At 31.6% G+C, this 12,614-nt stretch overlaps 1 long non-coding RNA gene across 2 annotated transcripts; it reads right to left on the minus strand.

The window, feature by feature from the left end:
• Window positions 1–7,258: 7,258 nt before the first annotated feature.
• LOC145323270 (uncharacterized) lies at window positions 7,259–9,620 on the minus strand. 2 transcript variants are annotated; one of them, XR_013880906.1, is made up of 4 exons: window positions 9,566–9,620; window positions 9,401–9,451; window positions 8,900–8,961; window positions 7,259–7,766 (listed from the first exon to the last, which is right to left on the minus strand). It is a non-coding gene; the product is annotated as an uncharacterized LOC145323270 (long non-coding RNA). The 2 variants fall into 2 exon arrangements; XR_013880907.1 differs by lacking the exon at window positions 7,259–7,766 and adding an exon at window positions 7,957–7,983.
• Between the last annotated feature and the right edge of the window lie 2,994 nt (window positions 9,621–12,614).

The raw sequence follows: 12,614 nt of genomic DNA on the forward strand, positions 1-12,614 counted from the left end.
TAGGTATAAAAAACCCACCCCCTTCTCATTATTTGTAATCTATCGAAAAAAATAAGGTAGCTAGGGGGAGTTTCGTAGTTTTAGTAGTTGTGGGTATATTTCATTATATTTGTAGATTTTACTCACCACTAATTACTCTAACCAAAAATATTGATTTTTATATTCTTTTCTGATTGAGAATGAACGATGTAAAGTATATTTAGTTTTAAGTTTTAAGATCCTTTTTACAGACAGACGAACATCGTATAGATTAACTATACATTAAGAAAGATTTCACCAGAAGAAGAAAAACTATTTTGACTTTAAGGTTTCAGTCGGCCCTTTGGGTCTAACAAAACTGGTTTTAATCTTATCATTTTTCATTTTATTATTCGCAGAAAGCTGTCCAGTAGGTGATAAATAACTATCATTATATTTAACAGAATGCATTATACATTTTGTTTTCATAAGGAATAAGGAGACAAAAAAGATTTCTTTAAATGAAACATCCCTTTCCATTTTACGAACATACATAATTTACAGGAAATACAGGTGTAATAGGGAAGGAAGTTAGAAGGGAATACACCCCCTCCCCTCCCTCCAAACCATTTATATTGGGATAAGATTATAAAATGCCGTTTCTCAAAGTCGTACGCGGTTGTACGCAATGTTGGAAAGGTGACGTAAAATTTCAATCACAGATTTCGCGATTTGAGAAAAAATCTTTTTATATCATGACATGCGCCGCTGTGATTGGCTGAAATTCTGCGCGGGTTGATTTAGCGTACCATTGAAATGATTTAAAAGCGAATTAAATAATCTTGCAAGTACCGATTTTATCTTATAGAGAAAAATAGTAAATCAAATAGCGAAAACTGAGATGACGCATGACGGCGTATGACCGGGAGGAATGGCATTATTTTGTGCTTTATCCCATTTATATTTATCTATCTAAACCTAACCACTTCCTATTACGCATCTCTTTTGTTTTTTTTCAAGGATGAAAGGCTAGAAAATTGGAGATAAATTTGTAATACCTTAGTTTGAAATATTAATAAATCAGAAAGTGATCCTTACAAATTACACAAAAGTAATAGGATGTCTGTATGTCCGTATGGATGTGTGTATGAGAGTGTTGTACAGGATCTCGCAAAATTTTTATATTTAGTCTTTGTCTTGGGTTGGTTTTTGGCTGTTTTTTCTGTTCTCCATACCGTTCGATTACAGAGCTTTTAGATGGTAGGGGAGCAGTAGCTATCTTCTTATTCTATAATATAAAGTACTAAGCTTTTTTTGTTTGTAGCGAAGGATCTCGCTTACCACTGAACCGATATGGTTCTTCTTTAGAGGAGAGCTTCTTATAGGCCCTGAGATGGTTTCAGGCTATTTTATTTTGATAAATAAGCCTGGGTATTGTTTTAAGCTATTTTCTGCCCTTCCATATCCCTTCGAATATAGAGTCCCTAGATGCCAGGGTCGCAGACGCTAGTTACTATATAAAGTAGTAAGGATTTTTTTGTTTGTAGCGAAGAATCTCGCTCACCACTGAACCGATATGGTTCTCCTTTACTATGTAGCTTATGATAGGTCCAGTGAAGGTTCATAAATATTTAGGGGGAAGGTACACAATAAACATCCAAAGAAAAATAGCCTCCATTTTTTTACTTTTTTTTTACAATTGAAAATGGGAAGGGTTCAAGCAGGCTTCTAAACGAACAACAAAAGTATAGGCGTGGATCATAGTGTACGATTCTGATTAGTGTAAAAATATTTATACATTTATGTATGTTCAATATTGTCCAGCTATGTAAACATTTTTACATTTGTCAAGGTTTTCGGTTTCATAACATTGCAGGTGTAGGACAAATGAGAAAATTTTTCAAAGCAAAGCTTTTCTATAATTGGGGCCTTGGTCCGTCCGCCCGTCCGTCTATTTATGATAATTTAGACATGTTAAAATTGTCCTTTTGATTTCAAACTATGCAGGTTGATTACTATAACAGTTAGGTACAATTTAGAAAGCGTAGCAACTCTATCGTTACCAAAAAAGTCCATACGTCCATTTAAAACATGCTGATTTTTTTTTTACAACATTTTTTCATATGATATTTGTAACTATCTTAAATAACATTTAATTTTTGGAATACTGATTCCTATGACAACAAAGTTCATTTTTTTGGTTTCATAATATTGCAGGGATGGGACAAAGGAAAATTTATTCAATGTCCAGCTACGTAAACATTTTTACATTTGTCAAGGTTTACGGATTCATAACATTACAGGGATAGAATAAAAGGAGGTTAATTCAATTTTCCATGAATGAGGTTTATTTAATGTTTCATAAAATTGCAGTGATGGGACAATGGTAAATTAATTCTATGTCCAGCTATGGATACATTTATATATTTACACATTTTTCAATTTTAAATTTTTCATAACATTATGAAAGGGATAGGACATGCAAGAATAAATCTTATTATACTTGATTTTAATAATATTTATCTAGGTTTAATGTATCTAAATTTAACAGGGATACAGGGACTGGATCTTGAAGAATTAATTGTACGTTTATGTTATATACATTAGATTTTCGTTTTTATAATATTGCAGGATACAGGGATGGGACAGCGGAAAATTTATTCCATGTACAGCTATGAAATCTTTTTATATTTATCAAGGATTACAATTTCAAAACAGTACAAGAATATGACAATAGGAGTTTAATTCAATTTCCATGAAAAAGGTCTTTGTTTCATAACATTGTAGGGAGGGGACAATGGAAGTTTAATTCAATTTTCTTGTAAAAGGTCTTTGTTTCCTAACAGTGCAGTTATATATGGATAGGACAATAGTAGGTTAATTTCTTTATCCAGCTGTGAAACATTTATACATTTTTCTAGCTTTTTGGATTCGTAACATTGCAGGGATATAGAGATGGGACAATAGGAGGTTAATTCAATTTCCATGAATAAAGTTTAATATTTCATAACAGGGATGAGACAATTAAGAAAAATTAAGTGTCCAGCTATGAAAACATTTATAAATTTGTCCAAGTTTTTCGTTTCATAACATTATAAGGATATACAGGTAGGACACTGGAAAATAAATTTTATGTCCATTAGTATATAATGAGAGTAGTCATATCTGACACATTAGTTAAATCAAATTTAAAAGTAAGAGTAGGGGGAGTGCCTTGTCAACTTATTACCAGGCACAGTATTTATTTTTATTCTTCTTATTAAGTTTTGACACTCAACAAATGTTAATGTTCGGTTGTCCTATCGTTTCAGAGCTTTGCTTTTATGGATGTTGTCATCCTTTTTTCAATTAAGTTTAATTTTAAGTCATACATAGGCTTTTTATGACTCTTTGGTATAAAGCTCTATTATGGATTTCATAAATCATTAAAATTAATTTGCGAACTTTTTTGCAATTTTTCATGAAACTTGTATTGATTTTTAAAAATGAGAAAAAATTAATATTTTATCGAATTGTTTGATTTATCAAAGTTAAATTAATATAAAGTTGGTTTTTTATAATGCAAACAAGGATGATAACATCCATAAGTAGCGAAGCTCACAAATCATGAATGGATATCGGGAAAAAATTTACTATAGAGCAGTGTCATACAATAAACATTAAACTTGATATAAAAAAAGGAAATCACGAAGCTTTTAAAATCACACAACCTTTGAATCACGAAAACTTAAAAATCTAGGAATCGATCTAGAACCTCAATTAATAGACAAATCTTAATGAAACTTAATGGAAATATGTAGAATATAAGCATATTCAATCCCTGATAATTTCAGTCTTCAATTCTGAATAGAAGTAGAGAAAATCACGAAAACCTAAAAATCTAGGAATCGATCTAGCACCCCAAATCATAACGAAACTTAGTGAAAATATTTTGAATGTAAAATAAATTAATCTCTGAAAGTTTCAGCCTTCTTTCATGAATAGGAATTGAGAAAATCACGAAAACTTGAAAATCTAGGAATCGATCTAGCACCCCAAGTAACAGAGAGATAGACAAAACAATGTATAGATTAGATGGGCATGGAAATCTTCCATAAAATTTTCACTGTTCTATCCGAGAAAATCACATTTTCCCTAAAGCGTTACGGACTGTCGGACGGACAAAGTGAATTATAGAGTAGCTTCGCTACTAAAAAAAATATGTTTGTATGTCACGTATAATAACTTATTATTTCGTTTTTCAGAGAAGATTTTAAAAATTACAAAATGCCTTCACTGAACCGATAAGAAGTTTTTCTGTAGAAAAGACCCATGTCGGATCAGCGGATAGCGAGATACTTAAAAAACCATCCTGTTACCTTAATATATAAGGATTGTATGCCGACGAAGACCAAACTGCATAACGTTTGCACCACTTTTGACGTCATATTCTCTATCTCTTTTTTATGGGTTTTCTTTCCCACTTCTAATCTCATATTCCTCATTTTATGACGTCACAGGAATCAAAAGTGACACAATAGTTATGCAGTTTGGTCTTCGTCTGTATTCCCAATATTTGCACAACCTAAACATGATAAATAAACATATTAATTAGAGATAAATTCACTGAGTGAAAAAGTCTTTGATACTTCTTAGTTATTTTTTATTGAAATATATTTCGGTGAACATTGCACCCTCTTCAGTCTAAATGACATAAATCATATTAATTTAATTAACATATTAAAAGATAGGTAAAAATAAAGAAATTTGTAGAACTATAAAGGCAGAAAATGTTGTTAAAAAAAGAAGAAAATAATATGATCAACCTTGAGTTTAGTTGGATGTTAAAAGTAAACTGAAAGGGATTTTTTAGCAGGAGGCAATAATCAGCAGGGGGGGGGGGATGTTTAAAAATACATTAATATACATAAATTTTAATATTTAACATTTTATATGAAAAAACTATTTTCTTTTTTATTAAATTATCATTATTGATAGAGTATTTAGAATTAGGTTATGTTGTATAGATACTGTAGAATAAAATTAGTATTTAGAAGTCAAGCTGTTTATACATTAGGTCTTGTAAAATAAAAAAAATTTTATTTGCTATTAGCTATCATTTACTATATCCATTATATTGACAAAAAATTGGTATTTAAAAGTTAAACTGTTTACTAAAGATGAATTATTACACAGTAATTTAAAAGCCAAATAAATCACAAGTAGCGCAGCTTCTCTGTAACTGGTGTTTTATTTCATGATATCTCCATCTTTTCCCAAGTAGTAACACTGTACACTTTCAAATCTATAATTTTTACATTATTCATTTGTTTTATCATTTAAAGGGCAATTATAACCATTATGAAGATAAAACCTATTCATATATTAATTCGAGAACATATTGAAGAAATACTCCTGAGATGGGTTTTTGAGAAAGAATGCCGCATTTTTCCGGCATTTTTTAGACATTGATTGATTGAACGAAGACGATATCGTCTTCGTTCAATCAATAATTATTATGTAAATGCCAACAGAGTATACAACTAAAGAATTCATAATTTTAAAATTAATATTTTAGTCATTTGTATAATGTCTAATACAGCTCTAAAAAGATGCATTAATTAATATGCAGCAAAAATAGATTTAAGATAATTTGTTTTTCTTCTATGAAAGCCGTACCAACAAAAGCGAAATAATTAAATAAATAGTTGTATACTCTGTTTATTCGACATGTCTAAAAAATGTCAAAAAAACGCGGCATTCTTTTTTCAAAAACCCATCTCTGAATGAGAGATCTTAAGGGAAAGGCAATGCACGATGAAAATATATACAGCTCTCCCACCAATTGCGATAACCAAAATTGACCTTTTTGTAGACTAAAGGTGGAAAGCATGCTAGTTTGTACCAACCAATCAAGATTTAATAAATAAGTCTCCAAAGTTTTAAAACTAACCAATGAAAGCATATGTTTATCAAACCTTGGGGACCAGATTTTTTTTACAATTGAATGTCACCTTCGTCCCTTTAACTTCTTTGGAAATTATTGAATTTGAATTATTATACATTAAAATGAATATATTCCTGAAATCATCTGAAAGGGTGGGTTGATTTCCCATACACATAACATCTGTCAAATCCTCAAAACGGATCTAAAAACAAGTAAATCTTATACTGGATACCTATTAGTATAAGAAATCACAAAAAATATTAGATTGAAGACGAGAAAATGACGTTTGCCACCCTAGATGCTTAAGACTCACGGACAGACGAACATATCGAAAAATAGAGGACTTACTGTATAATTCATAGTAAAACAGAAAATAGGTAAGGCACTTTTGAACTACAAGTATCCATAATTTTCAACCAACAATTTTAATCTACAGAATGGATAATTTTGTTTATCATAATTAAAGTTGTATATAAATTTATGACCCATTGCATGTCCCTGAAGATCCATGGTAAATGTTAATTTTTCCCTGTGTATTACCGATTCATAAACCCATAATAAAAGAATTGTTAAAGTCAAAACAACATTTTTTTCTTAACCTTAATGACCTTGCATGATGAAGCTTTTTATAGTGCCTATAAAAAGGGGATAAATTAAAAAACTTATGCCCGAAACATCACGAATGACGTAATTAAAGAATAGTCCATTATTCTAATATAACGTCATTTGGGATACATCGGCCAAAAGTTTTTAAATTTATCCCTATTTTTATAGTCTGTATAAAGAGCTTTAGCATGATTTTTTAGCGTCCAGTGCATTGAACGCAGAGATAGGGCAACATAAACTTCACCTCAATATAATCAAACATCCATCCATCAAATCCTTCCTCTATCACACTAAAAGATTATCAATACTCATTATACCCAAGTAAACTGAGAATTGAGCAGTTAAACGTGAGTTAAATAGTTGTCTGAATTCTAATTATAAAAATTTAGGTATACTACTTGTTTTTTTGTATCTAATGCAGCAACTATTTTTTTTATTTATTCGATTATTTACAACTTAATGTACAGATACAAACAAAGACACCGTTGGGTACGAAATAAGTAAAGATGGAGAAATCAAACATTTGATAAATAATTAGTTATCTAGCTGATGTAAAAAAAATGCACTTTGTATCAGGAAACCATCTCAAATGTACCCTTCTTTGTTACCTGTAAAAACGTCAGTAGCCCCATCATGAAAATTGTTGACAGATGAATCCAGGTTGTCTATCCAGCAGTGATCCAGGGGGTCTAAATAGTCTAGTTAGGTTAGGTTAGGTTAGGTTGACTAAGGAATCCAGGTTGTCTATCCAACAGTGATCCAGGGAGTCTGAATAGTTTAATTAGGTAAGGTTGACAGATGAATACAGGTTTATACCCAGCAGTGATCCAGTAGGTCTAAATAGTTTAGTTACGTTAGGTTAGGTTGGCAGATGAATCCAGGTTGTCTATCCAGCAGTGATCCAGAGGGTCTGAATAGTTTAGTCAGGTTAGGTTAGGTTGACTGATGAATCCAGGTTGTCTATTCAGCAGTGATCCAGAGGGTCCTGAATAGTTTAGTTAGGTTAGGTTGACAGATAAATCCAGGTTGTCTATCCAGCAGTGATCCAGAGGGTCTGATTAGTTTAATTAGGTTAGGTTAGGTTGACAGATAAATCCATGTTGTCTATCCAGCAGTGATCCAGAGGGTCTGAATTGTTTAGTTAGGTTAGGTTAGGTTGACAGATGAATCCATGTTGTCTATCCAGCAGTGATCCAGAGGGTCTGAATAGTTTAGTTAGGTTAGGTTAGGTTGACAGATAAATCCAGGTTGTCTATCCAGCAGTGATCCAGAGGGTCTGAATAGTTTAGTTAGGTTAGGTTAGGTTGACTGATGAATCCAGGTTGTCTATCCAGCAGTGATCCAGAGCGTCTTAATAGTTTAATTAGGTTAGGTTAGGTTGACAGATAAATCCATGTTGTCTATCCAGCAGTGATCCAGAGGGTCTGAATAGTTTAGTCAGGTTAGATTGACTGATGAATCCAGGATGTCTATCCAGCAGTGATCCAGGGGGTCTAAATAGTTTAGTTAGGGTAGGTTAGGTTAGGTTGACTAATGAATCCAGGTTGTCTATCCAACAGTGATCCAGGGGGTCTGAATAGTTTAATTAGGTAAGGTTGACAGATGAATACAGGTTGTCTATCCAGCAGGGATCCAGAGGGTCTGAATAGTTTAGTCAGGTTAGGTTAGGTTGACTGATGAATCCAGGTTGTCTATCCAGCAGTGATCCAGAGGGTCCTGAATAGTTTAGTTAGGTTAGGTTAGGTTGACAGATGAATACAGGTTGTCTATCCAGCAGTGATTCAGGGGGTCTGAATGGTTCTAATTCTAGTAGTATGACTCCTTTTTTTAATGCCTGTCCGTATAGAATACTTCTTTTAGTAATGCATCAAGGTTGTCCGCATAGCTCATGGAAAACTGTTGATTTTTTTATTTCCTACACTAAGCTGCTTGCTGAAGGCCTTATTGTTTTGACACAAAACGGCTGGAAGTACACATTTTATTATGCTACTCAGCTAGACAATTAACTATTTAGAATCTGCAGTCAAAGGACGGCATTCCTGTAAGAGAACCAGCCGCCAACATGGCTACTAGATGCCCAATATGGCCGCAGAATCGTAACCAGTTGGCTAATTTCATCCAAATATTAGCGGCTGTCAATACCTATAAATCTATAAAAGTCCGCTTTTATCTATAATACAAAGTAGAATGACGTCTATCCGTCTATAGCTAGGTGTGTCTGAAGCTTAATATCTACGAAACCACTGAACCGATCGGGCTGAACTATTTAGAGAATATACCTAGTGTCCTGTGGTAGTTTTAAGCTATTTTCTTGGGGGGGGGGAACTCTCTCACCCCACCCCCCAAAAAAAAAAAATATCACCCCTAAAAATATTTTTTCAAGCCACAAAATTTTTATCAAGAACTAACCTTTTCCAAAGATACCCATCCCAATCCGAGCATTGGTTCCTGACCATAAATCATCACTTGTCCTAAATTCCAAGGATGAATTATTTGGCGACAAATTAATCTTTAGTGACTATTTATTTGTGTAAAATTCTGCGTTAGGAGGATTATAAATATTGTAATTTTTTCCTTTACTAACAAAGATTAACAATAAAATGGCATTGGACATGCAGCAACTAAGCTTTAACAGAAACCTTGCTCTACGATGCTAATATTTTTATCGGAGTTAAATTCGACTTGTCTACAGCCAAATAACCAGGGTTTGGCAGCCGCGTGTAAGCCTCAGTGAAATCGTCTTATTATAACTTTAAAATTCAGCTGGATATCTTAACTTGTTCCCACACAATTGCAACCCATCTTTTTGCACACAAGCGGGTTTAAAGTTGAGTCTCATGCGAGTGTGAAGCGCGGATGCCGAGCCCTACGAAGAAATATGTAAAAATTAGTGGAGATGAAGATACTTACTTTGTTATGATTTGCGATATTTTGAGTCCATTCACATAGAATAATAACAAACTGAATAGATAATTGTATTGAATTGACTAAAAGATTATGGATTTAAAGGTAAAAAATTTAATGTTTGAGAAAATGTTTTTATTTTAAAAAGAAATAGCAACATGTTATGATAACCTTAAAAAGATAAGACAACGCATCTTGCTTGATAAAGACTAATTTTATTTTTTTTATGAAGGTGTAAATTCCAATACTTGAATAGATAATGCGGGGAGGGAGGGGACAATAGGCTCTTTATTACACTAGTCCCCAAGGTTTTCTTATTTATTGAACTAACAACTTTCGGAACTTTTATTGAAATTTGATTGTTTGGTTCATTAAGTTGAGTGCTTAAACGTTTCATCCACTAATTGTAATCTACAAAAGGGGTAATTTTGTGTATCATCATAGGGGTTGTACTTCAATTTAACAGATTTTGTCTTATCCGTTTATATCCCTGTAGATAATGGCTTATCATATGAGAAAACAATAAATATAGAATGTAGAAACTTTAATAAAATTTTTCCATTATTTTGCGAAACCGATTAATCTCCACTGGATTAGAACAGGTTCTCAGCCATACTGAAAAATTATGTATAGCATCGTATTACAGGCAATTTTACTTACAAAACTGTTTTTTTAATCTTATAATTTTTCATGTTAATATCCGCAGAAAGCTGTCTATAATACGATGCGATAAATAACTATTCTATTTACTTCAACATTACGCCACAAAAATATCCAAATGTTCACCAATTTCAAATGGAATTGATTTGCTGAAACAACATAAATAGATAAAACATGTAGTATATTAAAAACCGGGCCCTCCTAAAAATACAGAATGAAAGACAGATGCAAACGCTTACAGAGAAGTTTTGCTACTAAAAATTTACGTTTTAATATTAATCAACTTATATTTGCCTGTTTATTTGCACTTTTTCTAAAAACTTATCTTTTAAAATTCACATCAGAAAACATTTTTTTGATTGTTACAAAAAAAATAACGATTTTGCAACATCATGATTTCTATTTAATCATTTGTGAAAACATATATGTAATACAATGCTATGCAAGATTTTTTAGCATGGCTAGGAACAGGTTACAATCAGCTGCAGATGATGGTCGGTTTGGAAGTCACACTGGAATTATAATCCTATTTGTTTCTCGATTTTCTTGGAAATAAAAAACAAACAAAAATAGTTTGACTATTAAGTAGGCATGAACCTAGATGTTTTAAACTAAACCTATAAAATATTTCGCAACAAGGCACACAATGATTTCAAAGGTGCTTTGACTTTTGTGTCAGAACCTAAATTGGGACATAGTGCATTTCATTACCCTATGTTAGGTAACTTCATTTCACTTTTCAATGAAATTTAAAATGCAGCGGTTTTTGAGAAAATTAGATTTGAAAATTTTAAGTCAAATTTTCATCCCCTAGGAGTTATCGCATAATAATGACAAGAAAAGCAAAGATTATTTATTTAAAATTTAAACAACTTTGCTTTTATAAAGTTCTTCATAAAACCACTCCTGAAGTGAGTTAATTAATGGCCATTTTTATCAGTTGCTTTGCTAAGGTCACGGAAATTCAGCCTTAAATAAATCATATATAGAGATGTTTTATGAAAGACTTTATAAAAGCAAAATTGTTCAAAATTTTAAATTAATAATCTTTGCTTTTCTTGTCATGATTATTCGATAACTCCTAGGGGATGAAAATTTAACTTGAAAGAAGTTGTATCAACTTTTTTTTTATAGCTAGCCGGTCCTTTTAGTAAGTAGTAGATGTAAAATTTTTCATAGAATTCAGATATGCAATCGGTTTTTTTGTAGACCTCTTATTTTTTAAGTAATTTAAGTTTTAAAAAAAAAAATTAAGTCGATTTTAAGGTACTAAAATGCAACAAAAAAAAGAAAGAAAATGGCCATCATGAACAAAAATAGTAAGATCTTTAATTTGACACCTTACTTTTTCAATTCTGTCAGGTAATTATTGAAAAAATCGATTTTTTTAAACCCACGAGAATAAAAACTTTGAACTCAATTTTATCATTTCACAAGTAAAAAAATATGGGTTCATATATACCTTTAGAATCAGAAAAATATTACGAATCCATTGTAAGCAAAATTGAAAAAAAAGTTTACAATATAGTATATAAACTACAATAAAAGGAATTATATGAAAATATCATATTATATTGTACAGGCAACGTCTTAACTCTTCAATTGAGTATGAAAATGGGAAGGGGGTATAGAGGGGGTAAAGAGGGGGTAAAAAAGGGAAGACGATAGTGTTGCCAGAACAAAAAATACAATTGGCTATTTTTTTATTTTTTTACTTTTTTTCAATTTTGCTTACAATGGATTCGTAATATTTTTCTGATTCTAAAGGTATATATGAACCCATGTTTTTTATGTCTGTTTGAGAAAATATTTAGGTCTAAAGTTTTTATTAAACCGAGGTTAAAAAAATAGATTTTTTCAATAATTACTCAACTGAATTTTAAAAGTAAGGTGTCAAATTAAAGATCTTACTATTTTTGTTCTTACTGGCCATTTTCTTCTTTTATTTTGTTGCGTTTTAGTACCTTAAAACCGACTTAATTATTTTTTTTAAAAACTTAAATTACTTTAAAAATAAGAGGTCTACAAAAAAACCGATTGCATATCTGAATTCTATGAAAAATTTTACATCTACTACTTACTAAAAGAACCGGCTAGCTATAAAAAAAAAAGTTGATACACCTTCTTTCAAATCTAATTTTCTCAAAAACCGCTGCATTTTAGATTTTATTAAAAAGTGAATAAAGTTACCTAACCTAGGGTAATAAAATGCACTATGTCCTAATTTAGGTTCTGACACAAAAGCCAAAGCACCTTCAAAATCATTGTGGGCATGATCTGTAGGCACGCATCAAATTATGGTTATCCTTGTAGAAAAAGTTTTTCTCAAGATTTCAGCAGACCAAAAAATAAAATCTCTATATGATTTGTCCAATGCAATTGGCTTCGACTTCGTAGGCATCGTCATTCTTGATATACCCCATGATAAACAACGATGACAACATCCATAAGTGACACGACAACCACAAAAAAAATGGATAGACAAAAAGGAAAATTTATATTATAAAGCTGATATTTAGTAGTCATAAAAAAGAGAGAGAAAAAAGAAAAGTTAGGATTT

The sequence above is a fragment of the Acartia tonsa genome, chromosome 6 (genome assembly GCF_053477335.1).
Source record: "Acartia tonsa isolate MP-2025a chromosome 6, ASM5347733v1, whole genome shotgun sequence".
In the NCBI taxonomy this organism is placed as follows: Eukaryota; Metazoa; Arthropoda; class Copepoda; order Calanoida; family Acartiidae; genus Acartia; species Acartia tonsa.